Here is a 12,918-nt window from a genome sequence, read left to right as displayed (position 1 = left end):
TGTATAATCAGTTTTCCTTTCCGTGATAATGGTACAAAGATTGGTTGCCTTCTTGTCATTTATTTTACATACTATTTTATTACGTAATAAGAGATTTTTTGTGTACGATACAGTACACGATTATTAAAGTAACAGATATTTACACAGCTGAACCGATTTAAGCCCGATTCCTACGTTACAATACATAGTTCCTAATAAACAAATATAATATATTTCTTTTTCTTTAAAAAAATTAAAATTTTAACCAAAAGTTTATATTTTTAGCTAAAGATTTTGATACCGAACAGGAAGTTCTCTCTCTTGTAATTAACATCGTCTCTCTGGGGTTACTGTAGGGGCAGTTGACGTATCAGAAAGTATCTCAAGACATTGATCGGGAAGTTTGCAGTGAAACAACTTCTGGTTAACAGGAATTGGTAATGCGTGTGTATTTACAACACACTATGAATCTGGGTGGTCACAGGTTCTCGTGTAGATTCGTGTGATTCTGGAAAACAACTTTCTCCATTGTCGGGAACAACCTGATTCACATGAACACGTTTGGTATTTTCTTCTATCATTCCACGTAACCCAGTGGCTCTAACCGTTGAAGAATAAGTGCGGGACTCCATTTTTTATTGTTCAGCTCGGTAGTTACGCGCCAGAACTCTTTGACAAGGTACAAAAGTACGAACTGCTGTTTGTTTCGTTTCTGTGAATTTTGCGCAAAGCTACACGAGGGCTATCTGCAATAGCCATCCCTCATGTAGCAGCTCTATGGTCACTCTTTTACCAACGAATAGTGGGATTCAGTTATGTCGAGAAAACCCACTTGTAGAGAAAAATATATATGTAAAAACGGCTCGTTTGGGTTGAGAAAATATTTTACGTAGAGGAACAAACAACGTTTCGACCTTCTTCGGTCATCGTCAGGTTCACAAAGAAAGAAAGAGGTAACTGACCGGAAGCTGACCACATGTTTGAAAGGGGTTGTGTAACTGAGTGTCGGAATGTAGAGGGCGGTGTTAGATGTTTGAATATATAATTTTATATTATTTATTATATTATTTTTAATATAGGTATAAAGGTGTTCCTTTGAATTGGTTTATTTTGGGTTTAAGTTGTTGTATAAGTAAGGCCTCTTTAATTTTGCGTTTGTTTATGCTTGTTTCTTTATTTAGTATTTGAGTGTTTTCTATGGTTATGTTGTGTTTATTTGACTTGCACGAACACTGCGTTAGTTGGCGTTTCATGGCACAAAGCAACTGGCTATCTACTCCAAACAACCGGTAAAAAAATTAAAAGTAAAGTAAAATTATTAAAATGTATTAAAAGATATCAAGGTAAAACAAAACAAAGTCTAATTTTTGAATTAAAAAAGTAAATAGCGTTAAATGCAATTTTTTAAATCTACTTTACAGCACTAAGAGAAAAAGTAAAGTAATACAAGTTTTAAAAGACTTTCTGTAGCATAATTAATTATTTTAACTTTCCAGGATGATTAACTGGTAAATTTAACATCAGCGTTAGTCACCTGAAATTGGCCTTTCTGGTCCTGGTTTCGAGTTATTTGACGTCACGGCCATTGTCTAATTTCGTATTGAACTAATTTTACTTTAATTCGTAAAAAGGAATCATGTTAAAATGTCTTATTTATGAATTAAAAACTTAAATAGCGTTAGAAAGGCCAATGACCTTTAAAAAAACTAAAAACATTTGTAAGGTGAACAATGTCACCATCGCCAATGACACATCCTCTTTCCGATCCTTATGGAGACAAGATGGCCAAAGTCCAATGAAGGAAAAGCTTGTTTTTACGTTGCTCACTCCAAGTCGACTGCCAGCTGGCACGGAGCCGAGCCTTGAATACAGGACCATAGTCCATGTATGGAACAGGCACAATAGTGACAGAGCCAGAGCAGACAGACTTAGCTGCAGCGTGGGCGAGCCCGTTCTCGCGAATACCAAAATGGCCTGGTATTCAGAAGAACTGGATAGCAGTAGATGTTAATGACAAATTGGCCAGTCTATTTTGAACATTGGTGAGAACAGGGTGAGAACTAACGTGAAGCGATTCCAGGGCCATTAGAAAACTAAACGTGTCAGTATAAATAGTAAAATTCGAGTACTACTTACCTTCTATGTGATCCAAGGTAAGAGAAATGGCATACAGTTTGGCAGTAAACACACAAACTGTAAATGGGATTCTGTGCACAACCACCAAACCACAATAAACCATGGTAGAGTCCAAACAGTCACCTAATTTTGAACCATCTGTATAAATAGGAATGGAAGGATGGTTCAAACGAGTTCAGCAAATAACAGACAGTATTTCCAAGCAGGAGTGTCTGCTTTTCTCAGATAACTTATAGATAGTTCGCATTTGGGGACTGTAAGAAGCCCTGGTGGGATGGGGTGACCAGTGGATAGAGCAATGTTATCCAAGGACAGACCCAATTCACCCAACTGCACCTGGATACAAAGGCCAAAAGGAACAACAGCTGATCATCTGTTCTGAAAAAGCATGGCCTACTGAGGAAGGAAACACATTCCTAGGTAAGATGCTGTGGTAAGGATCGAAGTTTCGAAGCATACAGTAAAGACAGTTGAAAATGGCAGAGGTGGAGAGGAGATTCATTAGGTTCTGTGTATAAGCTCTGAACTGGAGGAGTGCCGAAAGTCCCGGTGCAGATCCAAAATCCCTGATGATCAACAAGGTCCAGCATCTTCAAGACCAAGGTCCTGGTAGAGCCATAGACCAGACACCCAAGTAGTGGAAGAGAGCACAAGAAGGATGTTCAGTGTCATTTTACAGTTGATTCATAGGTGCCTAATATGTGGAATGAAAGTCAGCTTACAGTCAAATATAAGCCATAAGAACTTTGCCTCAACTTTACTGAGACAGAGCTCAAGATTGGGGTGTATACTTCATTTGTGGCTAATGTGCATGTAAACAGTTTTAAAGAAAATGTGAAACCGTTTGCAATGGTCCACTTGAACAAATGATCGAGGGCAATCTGTAGTTTCCACTCAATAAACCTCATGCTCAATAATTTACACAAGATGTGGAAATCATTGACAAGGAGTCCATTTGTAACTGTAGGAGGGAATTGACCAGTGATGGCATTAGTATTTATAATATGCACTCAAGACATAGTCCTGAGGGACTCCAAGTTCCTGTAGAAACGAACAGGAAAGTGTCAAACCCATACAAACTTGGAATCGCCTATCCATTAAAATGTTTTAATAAAAATGGGAAATGGCCATGTATCCCATATGTATGGAGGTCTTGCAATATGCCATACCTCCATGTTGTATCATAAGCCTTCACAAGGTCAAAAAATATCAATACAAGATGTTTTCATTTGAGGAAGGCTTCTCTGAGTGACGTTGGAATCCACACTGGATGGACGAGAAGAGGTTGTTTTATTCGAGGAACCAAATAAGACGAGCATTTACTATCCTCTCTAAAGTTTTACAGACACTGCTCGTCAAAGCAATTCAACAGTAGTTTGAAGGAATCTTGGGATCCTCCCCAGCCTTAGAGAAAGGTAGGACAATAGCCTAGCACCAATAATCAGGAAAAACATTATCCTGCTAGATCTAGTTAAAAACAGCTAGAAAAATAGCAAGAGAAGCAGATAATAGATGGCAGATAATCTCTTAGTTATATCATCAGGTCCAACTGATGTACTGTCTGTCCAATAAAAGTACCAGTTTGAGTTCCACAAGTGTAAAGGGGTGATTATAGTCACAGAGACAATTAGCCAGAAAGGAAAGAGGTGATTGCTCTGCCCTAGTCTTGATGGCAAAGAAGGTAAAGGCTGAAAAAGAAGTGCTATATACCCAGCAAAAAATTCACCTGGACTATCGATGATGCTACTTATTGTCCATTAGAGAGAAAGATCAAAAGGGAGACAGAATTATGCTTCACACTGACCTTTTGAATCTTATCCCATATGACTTTGGAACTGATGGTAGAGGAGATGCAGATTGTTAATTTAATCCAAGATTTCTTCTGGCTTTGACGTCCTACCTTTAGAGCATGTGCAGGGGCCCGCTGGAAAGTGATGCAGTTCAAGAGTGTGGGATACCTATGAAAGGTATCCTAGGTCATTTTTTGAGCATTCCGTGCCATGTGACAGGCGGGATTCTACCATGGACGAGACTATCGTGAAAAATGTGTCGATGTTTTAGGAATACATTGAGCAACTGTCTGTATAATACAGTCAGTCACTGTTGCCATGCAGTCATCTATCGATGGCTTACAGACGATGGTAGGATCAAGTTCTGTGAAAGCAGGTCAGTTTGCTTGATCCAGCTTCCACTGGGACACGCAGGTCAAGTAGCATCGACCACGGCCAGTCTATCTCAAAATTATAAGAAAATGATAATTGCCTCATGGATTATTGTCAACCCTCCATGAAGAGTGGGAGAATAGTGAAGGAGAACAAACTGAGAGATTAACAGCAGTAAACGACAGACTAGGTGCATGAAAATAAGTATAATAACTGCTATTGAAAAAAGAAAGGTTGTGATCAGAGAGCGTATGCTCTATGGAGCGACCCCTCCTATCAATATCAGCACTTCCCCAGAGGGTATGATGTCTATTAAAGTCTGCCAGAATTAAAAAGAGAGATGGCAACTGTTCAATGAGAGCATCAAGGTCTGATTGATTATAAGTCTCTCCAGATGATAGGTAAAGATAAAAAACAGTGATGGTATGACCAAAGGAAACACGGATGGCTATGGCCTTCAAGGATGTGCTGAGTGGCAAAGACAGAGTGGGCACATGCTGATCAAACAACAGTGCCACACCCTCCATGCACTCATCAATCACATAGCTTGTCATTTCTGTACAAGGAAAACTGCGAAAAAATGACTGTATCAGCAGGATTCAGAAATGTTTCATGCAAGGAAAGACATAGAGGATGGTAGGAAGCAATCAGTGCTTTGATGTCGTAAAGGTTAGAATGTAAACCTCGACAGTTCCACTGTATCAAAGTGGCCATTTTTATTTATGTATAGGCGAATTGGATAGAGAGCTTTTCTGTTTTCGACGACGTTTTTTATCTTTATTCGAGGGAAGTCTATCGACCTCCATGGATCCTGCCCTGGGTCTGTTGGGTAGGTCTTTGTCATTGGAAGAAGGTTCAAGTGACAGAAGGCATGAACGAATGATCGTTTTGCATCTTTGAGCCGGAGATGAAGATGTACCCAAAGAAATGCCTGTACCCAGAACTAAAGGAAGTGGATCTGACAGTTTACCAGAATGAATGGTAGGGACAGAGATGGGTGTTGACGTTTACTCATGAACTTTCTAAATCATGGAAGTCGAAAGACTTTTCACGTGGTTTGAGAACGATTCTTTTAGAGGCATGGAGAGATCCATCTGCACTCCCACTGTAGTAGTGGAAGGACGTGCAGCAGCATACAGCCAAGGTGAAGTAGTGGACAGTAACTTTCGAGCCTCTGGGTAAGTAATATTTTGAATCATTTTCAAATGCTGTACTTCTTCCTTCCATCCACTTAGACCAAGAACGAAAGAAGGATGGGCGAGAGCTATTGCTATGATGGTGTGTTGCACACTCATAGACACCATGGTCCTTGCCACTGTAACAAACACACTCAAGGAACCACAACATGATGTCTTAGAGTGACCAACTCACTTATACTGGAAACATCTGAGAGGATTTGGAATATATGGCTGTACCTTGCAATTAAGATAACCTGCCTTGATGGAGGGAGGTGGGTGCAGTGATGTAATTATTAAAATGAGGATATTGGTCGGCATCATAATTCCATCTGAAGTGGAGATATGACTCACTGCAGAAAATTCTTGGGTAGAGGAACCAGCGAGGATCTCTGACTCGGGGATGTTCTTCAAATCCCTCTCAACAATAACTCTTCATGACGAATTCAGGGTAGCATAGAGGAATATAGAATAACAGTTGGGATAATTATGAAATATTATTTTAAACAAGTCTGAAAACACACTTACTCAAATGCTCACCTATCTACAACAATAAATTACATCAAGAGAACATTTCTAAGTCCTCTAATAAAACAATAAATTACATCAAGAAAACATTTCTAAGTACTCTAATGAAACAATAAATTATATCAATCTCAATCGGTATACCCCTAATCCGTTTCGAATGCAAGACGAGTTCACTGTGTTTAGGAATGGGTGTTTCCACCAATATGTTACCAGAGTGAATCTTTTTGACTGACTTAAGAGAGTCAACAAGCACCTCTGATCCCTCCTATATGAAAAATGGATACATCTGTCCTAGAGGTTTGTCTGAAAGAGAATGTAGTATAGGAAAATGAGATACAGATGTTACATAGGTTGAAGACTGCTGTTCAGAATCTCCAAAACGTGGTTGTTTACATCTATGAACTGTATTTCACTATTTTAATTAAATATTTATATCGGGGGATCCATAATAAAGAAAGAATATTTCGATGTCCATTGACCCCCTACCATGGAGCCCTACGAGAGAATGCACAACAGTAATACTGCAGCAATACCAGGGCTTCTTGAGCACCACATCCAAACACTAGCATCAGATACAATGTTTACAACACCCATTGAGAACATCCAACTCTGGTAATTGTTGACTCTAGCCCAAGTGGACAAGCCAATTGACCCTAGGGGCCATCCCAAGGCCGCCCATCTTCAGGAATTCAAGGCCAAAGTGGTGTGTTAGGGTTAGACTCCTCAACCACCAGGATCCCCTCCTCCTCTTCACTGGTTGCCACTCACGGCAAATATGTGGATAGATGTTTAGATCCCAGAGAGGTAAATTGAAAGAACAGAACCGCCCCGGGAGGTCCCCTCACCACGTACAAGAATCCACAATGAAGGGTTTGTGAAAAGATTGGGAATTTCAGTGGGCAGTATATTTCCCATCTTGCTCTCCAATGGTCGAGAAGTGGCTGATGCCCGGAGAATCACTGATACTCTTGTCGAGAGTTTTTCTCGTGCATCTAGCTCTTCTCTTTCTTCCTCCACATTTTTGGTCATCATATGTTAGAGAGAGTGATAGCCTCTTTTCTTTCAGACCAGCCCAGCATGGATAGGTGGTTAAGGCCCTCGATTCGTAATCCGAGGGTCGCGGGTTCGAGTCCCCGTCACACCAATCAGACGCGCCCTTTCAGCTGTGGGGGCATTAGAATGTGACGGTCAATCCAACTATTTATTAATTAAACAGTAGCCCAAGAGTTGGTGGTGGGTGGTGATGACTAGCTGTTTTCCTGTTAGTCTTACACTGCTAAATTAGGGATGGCTAGCACAGATAACCCTCATATAACTTTGCACAAAATTCAAAACAAACACATAAAACCTTTTGGATCGATAGTATCTACGAGTATAATTGCCCGTTTACACTGGTGGAACTGAAACTTGCTCCTTGTTGGTCGAAACTGATGTTGTTCACTGTGAGATGCTGTAACATTTCTCTTTTGCTATTCTTCTGATGTTTTACCTAATAGTTGGCACAAGGCTATTGTACTCCCTTTCTCTAAGCCTGAGAAGGATCGCAAGATTCCTTTTATCGTCCAGTTGCTTTGACGAGCTGTCTCTGTAAGGTCTTAGAGAGAATGGTTAATGCTCGTCTTATTTGGTTCATTGAATCAAACAACCTCTTTCGCTCATTCAGTGTAGTGATCTACCATGAACCACCTGATTGGACTTGAAACATTGATCAGGGAAGCCTTCCTCAAGCAACATCTTGTTTATATGTTAATTAATACAACATCACGTGGAGTCTGGACATTTTGCGAAACCTCCACTCATACAAGTTGTGTGGCCATTTATTCACTTTTATCCAGAACTTTTTAATGGACTGGCGATTCCAAGTCCATGTGGGCTTGATACTTTCTCATTTTTTTTACAGAAATTTGGAGTCCTTCAGGGCTGTGTCTTGAGTGTCACACTTTTTAGTGTTAAGATTAATGCTATCAATGCACAACTCCCTCCTACTGTTGCAAATGGACTCTATGTCAACAACTTCCACATCTTACGGGAATGTATAGTCCAGTATGGGTGATTTCTTGTGGATTTCTGTTTTGAATTGTGTATCAGTTGTTGAGATGTTGAGGTTGAGAAATTTAATTTAGTTACTTTTTCCTGTTCACAGTTGCAAACTCTCTCTTTGTTAACCCGAAGATGACCTAAGGAAGTCGAGACGTTGTTCTCTGCTTTATTAGTAAAAGTGTTAATACCCATACCAGCCGTTCTGAGATACGTTTTTATTTCAAGTGAGTTTCTCATCATCACAAACTTCTTTATCACCGTCATTTGCAACTTGCTTTGCAGTGTGCCATTAAACTTCGATCCTTTACTTAACATCCTATCTAGAGTTGTGTCTTCCTTCCTCATTGGGCTATGTTCTTTTGAAATAGATAGTCTGCTAGTCTTCCTTTTGATCTTCATATCCAGGTGCAGCTGGCTGAACTGGATCTGCCATTGAATAACGTTGCTACCTCCACTGATCAGACCATTCTGGCATGGCTTATTACAATCCACATCCGTGACCTTTCTTTGAGGAAGACGGCTACTCCCCACTGGAAGTACCGTCTTCATCTTTTGAACCATTCTTCCATTCCTGTTTATATGAATGTTTCAAACAAGGTGACTGTTTTGAGATCTGTCATGATTTGTCGTGGCTTGGTTGTTTCTGGCAAGATTCCCTCTACAGTTTTTGTGTTCACTGCCAAGTTGTGTGCCATTTCTTTTGCCCTAAACCATTTAGCGTTAGTTCTCGCCATTGTTTCGTCGATATCCAACAATAGCTGACCCATTTTCTCTATTTTCTATTTGGATCTAGTTTACTGTACACCTAGCAACGTAGGTATTCGCGATAACAAACTCGCTGACACTGTGACTAAGTCGACTTGGAGTGAATAACATTGTAACACGCTTTTCTGTAAGATCAGAAGGTGGAATTTGACCTTACTAGTCTACACATTGTTCTTAGTAGCGAGAGAAGAGTCAAAGGGAGTAGAGAGAGATCAATGGCAGTAGAAAACTGACTTGGTGCATGAAAATAAGTATAAGAACCAGTATTAAAGAGAGAAAGGTGGTTATCCAAGAGCTTACACTATATAAAATGACCTATCCCATCAATGTTAGCACCACTCCAGAGGGGATAGTGCCAATTAAAGTATCCCTGAATTAAAAGAGAAGATGACAACTGTTCAATGAGAGCATCAAATTCTGACTGATCATAAATCTCTCCAGGAAACAAGTAACGAGAACAAACAGTAATGATACGACCCAAGGAAAAACAGATGGCTATGGTCTCAAGGGTCTATCGAGTGGTACAGAAAAGGTGAGAACATGCTGATCGACCAATGGTGCCACTCCACCAGGAACTCATCCATTACACAATATGTCATTCTGACATAAAGAAAAATGATAAAAAATGACTGTATCAGCAGGTTTTGGGAATGTTTCCTGTGATGACAGACACATGGGATGATAGGAATCAATCAATGCCTTAATTTCATCGAGATTTGAAAAGAAACCTCGTCAGTTCCTTTGTATCAAAGTGGTCATTTTTACAATGGAGTAGAACTGGGTGGATAACCATTATGTTTGAGAAAACGCTGTTTTTCTTTATAAGAAGGAGGTTTATCCACCTTTGTGGATTATGCAAGAGTCGAATAGGTAGGTATATGTCAGTAGACTTAGGTTCCAGCAACTGAGGGCGTGAATAACTAATTGTTCTGCATCTTGGGACTGAAGAAGATGGACCCGAGCACACACTAGAAGGTGGGGCTAAAGAAAGTAGAATTGGACAGTCACTGGAAAGAATTGTGGGAACAGAGATAGGAGAAGACGTTGATTTCTCAACTCGAAAATCCATTGAGGTAAAACAACTCTTGATATGGTACGAAAAATACTTTAACAGGGGTACAGAAAGCAAACATACTGTAGTAGTGGGAGCAGCATATATTCGTAACAGAATTGGTGACAACAACTTTCAAGCATCCAGGTAAGAAATGTTTTAACCATTTTTAATTGCTGTGCCTATTTCTCCTCTATCAGTTAAGAGGCAAGATCAATAGTAAGAAGAGTAGCAACTGCTACAATTAACATAATGAGGGTTCAGTTCATGGTCTTTGTCATCATAGAACCATGACATGTTGCCTTCAACTATTGACACCGCAAACACCTGATGGGGTTGAGAATGTATGACTGCACCTTGCATTTAAGCTAACCTGCCTTGATAGTGGCTGGTGGACGTGCAGATGTAAACATCAAAATAAGAACATTGGTAGGCATCAGAATTCCTTCTTTATTAGTAGAAATATGTTGAACTGCAGAACCTCCTCGTTTGGAGAAACCAGCGAGGATCTCCGATTTGGAGATATTCTTCAAACCTCCTCAACAACAGCTCTTCATGAGGAATTCAAAGTAGCATGGGGAGTAACCACATTTGATATATCTTCAGTGGTATTCAAATTCAAGAGGAGTTCACTGTTTTTGGGGATAGATGTTTCTACCAAGACGTCCCAAAAATGTATCTTCTTGACTGACTTTGAAGAGCCAGCAAACTCGCTAAACCTTTCTGAATAAAAAAGGGAGACATATAACAAAAAATGCAGAATGACAAAATGAGATAAAGGTGCAGAATTGGATGGCGACTGCTATTCAGAGTCTTCAAGATGTGATTGTTTACCAATTAGCTGTTTTTTGCAGTTGTTGTAGTTTTGTTTTTTGGAAAATGTGAGAGATCCATAAAATTAGGAGAAAGATTCACTGCCCATTGACCTCACCCATCATGAAGTCGTATGAGGGAATACCAAACAAAGGGTCTGCATCAATGTCAGGGTTTTGTGAACACTTTTCTCAACCACTGTCATCAAAAACAATGTCCACAACGCCCATTGAGAACATCCAAAACTGGTACTCAGTTGAACCTAGCCCAATATAACTAGTTAATTGACCCTGGAGGCCACCACAAGACCATCTCTTTACAGGAAGTCGAGATCAAAATAGCGTGTTGGGGCAAGACTCAAACCACCAGGATCCTCTCCTTTTCTTCATGAGTGTCCACGCTCGACAAACACGTGGATGGATGTTCAGATCTCAGAAGAAGTGAACTAAAAGTACAGAACCTTCTCTTGGAGTCCCCTCACCACATACAAACATTCAAACCAACGGGCCCTTTACAATATTGTCATAATGCTTCTCACAATTCGATTGTTATTGGACAAGATTAATGTGCCTCACACCACAATTATTTGAAAGAGTGAATTAAAATTTGTAGCCAGCATTTGCTATAAAAATTCATAAGTTATAAATATTTTAAAAAGATCTATGTAAACAATTAAATAAAACAAAAGAGAGTTACAAAAGAAAAATACACCGAAATAGGCAAACTAGATCAATAGACCTGGTTGATATTTCGAAGTTAATTTTTTAAAGATCTTTATGTAAGTATATAGCTATTGTTGTCTTAGAGTTATAAACAGGGAACAAAATGTCTGTTGTTGCATTGCAATTTTCGAATCACTTTTCTCTCTGCTTAGGATAACGTGTAAATCATTTCTTTCTCATATATGTTGTCTTTAAGACAACCAACAGCACTATGAAAGGGTTGTAATGTTTCACTTTGACACGTCAAAGCTGATGTTCATTTCTCGGAAATTCCCACCAAATAGTACAGACAGTGTTTTCACACTTTATTGTACACATACACTGCACATTCACCACTGAGTTGGTTATGGCTACGAACTTTCTCAGTACAAGCTTGTACTTGTATGTAGCTTTAATACCATAACTTTTAATACAGTATATGTCTTCATAAAATTTAACAGACATTTAGTAAACATTGGTAAACCGTTTGTTCGCAATAAATACTTTTTAATGAAGTACTTTTATTAAAGATTTGTCTATGAATACATTGACTCTTTTTTACCAGTCCAAAATGATTTTCATTAAGATAAAAAAACACTTTTATTTATCTCAAAAGTTATCAGATTTCATTTGTTTAATGTCTAAAATCCCTAATTGCATTTTAAACATTTATTTTTCACTAAAACGTTATATTGATTTTCTCTATATAACACGTTGAAATAAATCTAAATGGCTTCAGATTGTAACATGAAACTACAGTTTTAGTAGCTTTAAATTCTAACACTATAAGTCTATTTATACTTTTTTTCCTATTATTGTTCTTTTAATCGTATCTAACTACTTCTAGTACTATTTGCATTATTATAATATACATTGTAACTAACTTGGGTAACGTGAGGCTCCAGTGACACCATCGAATTATTTTACCAAGGTGCAGCATGCGTGCCTCGTGTTTGTTTGTTTGTTGTTGTTTTTTAATTTCGCGCAATGCTACACGAGCTACGCTAGCCGTCCCTAATTTAGCAGTGTAAGTAACTGTCGCACCAAACATGCTCACCCTTTCAGCCGGGGGGGCGTTATAATGTGACGGTCAATCTCACTATTCGTTGGTTAAATAGTAGCCCAAGAGTTGGCGGTGGGTGGTGATGACTAGCTGCCTTCCTTCTAGTCTTACACGCAGGTCCAGGATGGCCGGGTGTTTAAGGCATTCAACTATTACAGAGTTATTTTACCTAATCTAAATAACCTAAAGAATTTCCTATTTTTACATGTCAATTGCTTTTATAACAATAAATAAAGAATGCATATAAAAACAAGGAGTAAAGTACTTACCTGGGCCCTCTGTTTTTTCTGTCAATCGTTGATAATACTTAATCCTCAATTTTTATTTAATGGTAGTATTTATTTAAATAATTTTTGTTTATTTATATAACTCACCAAAGAGCATAGAATCACAACATGCAAAAAGCAGACACTGTCCCATAACTATCACAATGTTATTTTTGCGCTCTATGTGAAAAGAGCTGTTGATGTGTTTTTTCTAGGAACGAAACTTATACTGAAAGGGT

At 38.9% G+C, this 12,918-nt stretch overlaps 1 long non-coding RNA gene across 1 annotated transcript in view; it reads right to left on the bottom strand.

Annotated features, from left to right (window-relative positions):
* LOC143250495 (uncharacterized) overlaps nucleotides 1-12,918 on the bottom strand; it is a 21,575-nt gene extending 8,657 nt beyond the window's left edge. Inside the window, exon 1 of the long non-coding RNA XR_013028214.1 lies at nucleotides 12,683-12,918. This is a non-coding gene — a long non-coding RNA (uncharacterized LOC143250495). The remainder of the gene's footprint in view (nucleotides 1-12,682) is intronic.

Source organism: Tachypleus tridentatus, chromosome 5 (genome assembly GCF_004210375.1).
Source record: "Tachypleus tridentatus isolate NWPU-2018 chromosome 5, ASM421037v1, whole genome shotgun sequence".
NCBI lineage: Eukaryota > Metazoa > Arthropoda > Merostomata > Xiphosura > Limulidae > Tachypleus > Tachypleus tridentatus.
The sequence above is the reverse complement of the archived record's forward strand: the minus strand, read 5'-3'. Positions and strand labels throughout refer to the sequence as shown.